This window comes from Brienomyrus brachyistius, chromosome 13 (assembly GCF_023856365.1).
Source record: "Brienomyrus brachyistius isolate T26 chromosome 13, BBRACH_0.4, whole genome shotgun sequence".
Taxonomy (NCBI): Eukaryota; Metazoa; Chordata; class Actinopteri; order Osteoglossiformes; family Mormyridae; genus Brienomyrus; species Brienomyrus brachyistius.
In genome coordinates this window covers 3109843-3117782 of record NC_064545.1, presented here as the reverse complement: position 1 = coordinate 3117782, position 7940 = coordinate 3109843, and the positions used below count along the sequence as shown (strand labels likewise).

At 44.1% G+C, this 7940-nt stretch overlaps 1 non-coding gene across 1 annotated transcript; it reads left to right on the top strand.

Moving 5' to 3' along the window:
• The first annotated feature begins 638 nt into the window (after positions 1-638).
• On the top strand, positions 639-721 carry trnal-uaa (transfer RNA leucine (anticodon UAA)). Its single transcript has one exon. It is a non-coding gene; the product is annotated as a tRNA-Leu (tRNA).
• Positions 722-7940: the final 7219 nt, after the last annotated feature.

Sequence of the window (7940 nt, the reverse complement as noted above, 5' to 3'; positions counted from 1 at the left end):
GTCTATCTTGTATCCCCGACAATGAATTTGACTGTAATCACATTTTTGTATTTTACGCTTTAATAGTAGATGTAGTTGCCTATAAATTTCATGATAACCAGCCTATCGATGTTAATCAGTTGCTTTCTACTCTGCATACATGTATCGTTGAAAAAGCCACTATATCCACCTTAATGCATGTGACATCGCTAATCTTCCTCAACAACTGTCACGGGTGTAACTAATTGTATACCTGCATTTTTAAAATATATATCTTTCACTAATTGTATACCAGTATTTTTTAAATATATCTTAAAAAATGTAACTTTCACAAATTGTATACCAGCATTTTTTTAAATGTATCTTTCACAAATTGTATACCAGCATTTTTTAAATGTATCTTTCACAAATTGTATACCAGCATTTTTTAAATGTAACTTTCACAAATTGTATACCAGCATTTTTTAAATGTATCTTTCACAAATTGTATACCAGCATTTTTTAAATGTAACTTTCACGAATTGTATACTAACATTTTTTAAATATATATCTTTCACTAATTATATACTAATAAAAAAAAAATTTAAAATTATAATAATAATAAAAAAAATTTAAAACTTGAATACCAGTGTCTTTGTAAATAATAGACAAATATGTTGAGCAGGGTGGCCGAGTGGTTAAGGCGTTGGACTTAAGATCCAATGGACATATGTCCGCGTGGGTTCGATCCCCACCCCAGCTAAACTCTTTTGTAAAATAATAATAATAATAATACACAATATTAAATAATACACAAACTCTACACAATATGGGTTAAATACAGAAAAAAACAGAATTTCACTGATGTTCACTCAGTCTGTTAACATCCCCCCCTCCACAGACAGCTATAAAACGGCACTTCGCCGCTCTCTCCCACTCACTGTGTGTGAAGCATGTCTGTTGCCAAGACTACAGCTCGCGTCTTGAGCCGTTCGTACTATGACCCCAGCCAGCCGGGGTCATACGGGGGTTTCTCCAGACTGAAGAGAGGGGTGGGTGGAAAAGTGAGTAGTGATGACATCAGAGACTGGCTGTCTATGCAAGACAGTTATACTTTACATAAACCGGTTAAAAAGAATTTCCCTAGGAACAGAGTGTTTGTACCGAGAGCCATGTATCAGTGGCAGGCCGATTTATGCGACATGCAAGGGCTGGCCAAATACAACGACGGGTTAAAATACCTCCTTACGGTGATTGATGTTTTTTCTAAAAAAGCCTACGCGCGTGCTATAAGAAACAAGACTGGGGAAGCTGTAAAGGAGGCCTTTGATTCTATTTTAACCGAGGGGGGCGTCCCCCTCAAGCTACAGACGGATGCCGGTAAGGAGTTTTTAAATGGGACTTTTCAGAAACTTTTAAAAACTCATAAAATCACCCATTTCACTACGGCTAGTGAACTTAAAGCTTCCGTCGTAGAGAGATTTAATCGAACGTTAAAAGAAAGGATGTACAGGTACTTTACGGCTAAAAACACTCGGAGATATGTGGACGTGTTGGACGATCTATTAAAGGGGTACAACCAGTCATTTCACAGCGCTATTAAAATGAAACCTTCCGAGGTCACGCTCGATAATGCTCATCTAGTATTTGATAATCTATACGGCCCTCTGAAGAAAAAAAGCACACGGCCACATTTTAAGTTTAACATAGGGGACACCGTGAGAGTCTCCAAGCACAGTCAGATATTTGACAAAAAGTACGAGCAGACATTCACCGATGAGTACTTTGTCATATGCGACCGTGTGCCCAGATCCCCACCGGTGTATAAATTGAGGGACGTGCGCGGCGAAATACTAGAGGGGACATTCTATGAAGCGGAGCTGCAGAAAATCAAAATATCTCCGAGACGCACGTTCAAGGTCGAGAAGGTTATAGGCTCAAAGACCGACAGAAAGGGGAAAAAGTGGATTTTAGTACATTGGCAGGGTTGGCCCTCAAGGTTCGATTCGTGGATACCGCGGTCGGACTTGATACAGGTTTAATTTTTTAATAGAAAAGAGGGGGAAAAATGGAGGATCGCCCCTCTTTTTACCTCACGCTGCCGTCAAACTCTTGTCTCTCCATCTTCCCCGATAACAAGAGTTCGGATTACACTGTGATGTTATCGCGACCTATAGAGCTACGGGGGCCTTACGAGGTAGCGCTGGCTGAAATCATGTATTGTTACACGTGGCGAAATATCACATACCCGGAAAATAGTTTTGAGGTTTTACATTTCAGTAACCAAAAGGCAGAGTTTCCCCGCTAGTCCTTTAGTGGATCGGCCTTTCCTTTTTTCTCGGAAAATTAAAGTCGGCTATTATGAATCTCTGAAACAGATTGTGACAGAGATGGACGCTACGTTAAAAAAATTAGGTAGTGAAGTTTCCTTCTCATACAACGAGATTACGCGAAGGGTTAATATAACGGGAAACCAGAAGTACAAGATCCAATTTAAACCTACTCTGGCCTACATGCTGGGCTTTGAGCCGGGTCACTGGTATAACCTAGGAGGAGGAGGTAGCGGGTCGACCTCACCCTACCCTGCCGACATTCACGCGGGATTCTACAATATGTACGTCTACTGTAACATCGTGGAACCGCAGCACGTGGGGGAATTTGTAGTCCCGCTCCTCAGAACCGTTAAAATAGACGGTGCGTTCGGCGACGTAGTCACTTTACCGTTCCACAAGCTGCACTACGTACCGGTGAACAAGCAGAGCCTGCAGAATTTGCATATTGAGATAAAGAACGATCAGAATACTCTGATTAATTTCTCCTACGGAAAAACGATCGTCAAGCTACACTTTCGCCCCGTTTAAAAACAAAACAAGAGAAAGCGCACGTGGTGGTGGTGGTGGGGGGAGCATGGCGTACCACAATCCTCAGAGATTTATTTCGTATTACACCAGTCAGGCGGGACATGGGCTCCCCGGTTTTGCGGGGGGCCCAGTGATGTACGGGTGTGGCTTGGGCTCCATGCTCAGTAGGGCTTTTAGATTTGTTTTACCCTTTCTTAAGCGTGGGGTCGATATAGCGAAACCTCATTTGAAATCGGCGGTCAAAGGAATAGGATCGGATCTCGCCAGCTCTGTAGTCAGCGGCCGTTTTACAAACACAGCTGACCCCAAGCAGGAAGGGTCGGGTCTGCTGTTCCTCTCTCGGAGGAGGAGGGGGAGTAGAACGAGAGCCCAGGCCCCTCTACCTCAGCACCAAGGTCATCGGAGAAAAAAAAATAAACTTGGCAGAGCCGTGAGGATTCCCAAGTCTCGACAGGCTAAGAGAAACAGGAAACCCCCCGGGGACATATTTTAAGAGAGAGAGAGAGAGAAAACACCAAGTAATCAAGAATGGCTCTAGCTCACCGCCTCTCAGCAGAATGCACCAAATCTGAGCTAGATCTATTTGCGGCCCCTATGACGCAATTATCCATAGATCAGACCAATTATGTAGAAATCAACCCATTAAATTCCATTACCGATCAGGATGTTTTGGATTTCCTAATACCGGGGTCGGGCAATTTCTATCTGGACCTCAACTCTACACTGCTATATCTAAGGCTCAGGATCGTTAGGGCCGATGGAGCCCCCCTGGTTGACGCCGACCCCTGTGGTATTATACAGTACCCGCTAAACAGCATATTCTCCCAGCTGGATGTGAGTCTGAACGACGTCCTGATCAGTTCTTCGTCGGCCACGCACCCCTATAGGTCATTCATAGAGACCCTGCTCGATTTTTCTACAGATACGCTAGAGAGTCAGTTTTCGGCAGGGCTCTGGTACAAAGACGTCGGAGCCGATTTGGATAGCGTGGACGTCTCCGCGCAGGGCCCTAATGTGGGGTTGCAGAAGCGAGCGGCCTTCTGTAGAAACTCTAGGGAATTTTCTGTAATGGGCCCTATACACGCAGATATTTTTTTCAGTGAACGGATGCTCTTAAACAACGTGGATATACGCTTAAAGTTTGTAAAGGCTAAAAGCGACTTTAGCCTCATGTGTAGAAATGACACCGATTACGAGCTGAAAATACTAAGGGCCAGCCTGTTTGTGAAAAAAGTGGAGGTCTCCCCGGCGGTGTCACTGGGTCACGCGGCCGCTCTCCTGAAAGCAAACGCCCTGTACCCTATAAGCAGGGTAGTCGTTAAAAATTATACGCTGCCCGCGCAATCGCGGGTCTGCCCGCAGGACAACCTCTTCCTGGGCAACTTACCGCGCTACATCGTTTTGGGGATCGTGGACCACGCGGCGTTCGTGGGTACGCGAAACCGAAACCCGTTCAGGTTTCAGCATTGTGACCTGGAATTTCTGAGCCTCTCCGTCAACGGCCGACACATACCCAGCAAACCGTTCCAGCCCGATTTTAACGCGAGGCAGTCGGTCAGAGAGTTTTACAACCTTTTCCTGGCTACAAACAGGCATTTAAGGGATTCGCCGTTATGCATTAACCGCGAGGATTTTGAAAACGGATACTCGCTATTTGCTCTCAATCTCTCCCGAGACGACGAGCTGGACGGCGGTACCCTGTCACCCGCCATCAGCGGCACGTGCCGTCTGGATTTAAGGTTCAGAGCCCCGCTACCTCGAACCATGAGTCTCATCGTCTACGCCTGCTTCGACAGCGTGATTGAAATAAACGCCAAGAGACAGGTTTTGGTGGACTTTTAATCATCATCATGAACACTCACCAGCTGGAATGCCTTTTACGCCCCCTGCTAGGGGATGCTTTTGGAGGCGTGTGGCCTAGCGATTTATTACCCGCCCGCATAGAGACCAGGCCCGCTTTTCTGGTCGCAAACACGCATGACCAGAATAGAGAGGGTGAACACTGGATCGGGATAATTTTGGAGCCCCAAGAGGGCAAAGCCTCCTTCTTTGATTCTTACGGTTATCCCCCCGATTCCCCTTACTACCCAAAGAGTTTTATGCGCTTCTTGGGGATGCACGCTACCGAAATAAGGTATAATACGCGTCAAGTTCAACCCGACTTTTCTTCCACGTGCGGGGCCCACGTCGCCTTTTTCCTCTACCACCGCTTCAAGGGCCTTTCATTTCAAGAGACTATGATGTTGTACTCTGACGACTTGAGGAAAAACGACGCTCTAGTATCCAAGTTTATCAAGAAATATCACAAGTGTATTAGCCGTGTTAATGCTGATAAACTTTCAAAGCTGCAAAATGTATGTTCCTTAAAACTATTTAAAGATTGTTATGGTTGTTAGATTAATGATGGGGGAAAAAATAAAAAATTGTTATGGTTGTTATATTAATGTTGGGGTAAAAAAAAAAAAAAAAAATTAAAAAAAATTGTTAGGGTTGTTAGGTTAATGTCGGGGGAAAAAATAAAAACGTGACACCTTTTATTCAATAAATTTAACATTTTATTAACAGCTGCGTTACAGGCATTTTAATTTTTTTCCACACGTATATAAAACACTTAATCGCTGTAATCTATCCACGGAGCATAAGGAGTACCCTTTATAGGCCATAAACGATATTCAGGGGAGGAATCGCGCTGCGTGTGAGGGGTTCCCGCGAGCGGGGGTGGCGAGTCGTCCGCAATACGTTTTCTACGTCTCCCGAGCTTCTGTTTCCCAGGAGGGGAGGAGGGTGGCGGGGGACCCCTTCCGCCGTAATCTTTAAGATGGCTTAGGGCTTTCCTGGCTTGGATGTTACCCACGCTCGTGAGGGGTATGTTTAATTCGGATATCACGTTTAAAAAGGGATCCCAGCCTTTAGGATATTCGACGGTGTGGGATTTAGGCTGTGATAAAGTTTTCATCAAATCTAAAATATGGGAACCTTTAATGGGTCTATCTCTGATGATGAGTTCACCCGACTGGGTCCAACGTACCGCCCCGTCGGAATCGAGCAGTTTCTGCATGATGTACCCCACGTTTTTTCTAGCCCTGGGAGCCACTTGCTGGACAACTTCCTGTACAGATTTGTCCCTAGTCGCGTTGCCGCTGTCAGGCTGTCTCCCCTCCTCCTCCTCCTCCTCCTCCTCCGTTTTTTCTTTCCGCTCAGTAAGGACAATTTCTCGCCCCTGATGTTCCTCTTTTCGGACTAGATTCAGATACCTCTGTAGCAATTGATTGTATCTTTTTACTTTTTCATGCAAATTCATACCCGGCTGATTTATTAAACCGTGCATCTGGTTTTCAAGTTCGCCCTGGGCCGATTCGCCGATGGTATGCGGGGTCCCCCTCTGGGTCAGCGTACGGAGTTGTTGGGGGGTCAGCATGAACATTTTTTTCACTTCGCTCATGTTGGTAAAAAGCTAATTAGCCGTCTTACCGGCAAACAGGCTTGTGACGAATGGCAGAGCCACTGATAAGAGCGGTAGTAAGAATCCTCCTCTTTGAAGCACTGCCTTGCGTTTCCTAGCAACGCTGTTTTTCTTACAGGCGAAAAGTTTAATCAGTGTTTTCTGTTTCTTCAGCTTTTTAAATTGAGCCACGGTTAAAGGTATACGGCCTCTTATGAGATTGAGACAGATTTCGGAGAGAGCCAAAATTATGTCATTAGATGGGTCAGCCGTAAGAATCTTTTTACGTTTCACCCCCCTCGTCCTCTGTAAAACTTTAAGGGTCGGCAGGTGTTTCCTGAGATGATCGGACATAGCTTAGTAGTGATAAATCAATGGCTCGCCGGTAGAAAGACGACGGGTAGCGACCCCGGTAATAATCCGGTCCTGAGTCGGAACTCTTCTGGGCACGTGGCTCTCAAATCGACCAATAAATAACCGTGGGGTGGCCCTGTCGCCTCTTGATAAGAATCTAGAAAAAACTTTTTCTGCCAAGGAAACATCTGCTGAGCTAAAACTTTGATTTGCATTCTGTCTCGCACATTCTTAAACAGACAATAATAAGTAGTATTTAGGGCTATAGTCCTGCTGTACTTGCCCTGGTGAAATACGTTCTGCACCAGGTAGATGACCGAGATTTGTCGGTGATGTCTGAACCTCGTGAAAGCTTCTGCCACGAGTTTGTTTTCGGACGCGCTGTCCATCAAATCATCGATGATTATCAAGGAGCCTGAGGGGAAGCGTTCCTCGTCCTCCCAGCTTTTAGGAAGCCCTTGTATAAATTCAATTTCGGTGATCCGATCGCGCAGTTCATCATACAGCGGCTGATGGGAAGCGAAACACCACACAATTTTTTTAACGGGGGCCCCTATGAAACAGTGACTCTGATTTAAAAGCATTTCTTTAGTGAAATAGGTTTTCCCCGAAGAACTCGCCCCTGCGATTATAGCCGTAAACGGCAATTCTAAACGGTGATCAAAGTCGACCTCTCTCACGCCGCTACCCATCGTCTTGCAAAAAAAACTGATGAAACGGAAAATACTGCCCTAATCTTTTAAATCTTTCCGCGCGCAGACACACACACACACACACACACACACACACACACACACACACGTGCAAACTGGTGCTGCAGGGGTGTCAGCTTTCACAGACACAGAGTGCGTGGGTGAAAGTTTTAATAGAAACTCTTGTGATAAATGTACAACACATTTCAGTACACAAGTTTGAAAATAAAAACATACACAAGTTACATTTTAAAAACAACTTTAGAAAAACTTTTCAGCTTAAAACATTTGTACATCTTTGATTAAAAAAAACATCTTTAGAAAAACTTTTCAGTTTAAAACATTTGCACAACTTCAGAAAAACTTTTCAGTTTAAAACATTTGTACATCTTTAGAAAAACTTTTCAGTTTAAAACATTTGTACATCTTTGATTTTTAAAAAACATCTTACTATAAACATTTTAAAACAGTTGTACATCTTTGATTTTTAAAAAACATCTTTGGAAAAACTTTTCAGTTTAAACAAATGAACATGTTTGAAAAAACTTTAACAGGTTTTTAAAGACCATGCTGCTAGTTTTACATTTCAGTAACCAAAAGGCAGAGTTTCCCCGCTAGTCAGCAATCTGCGTT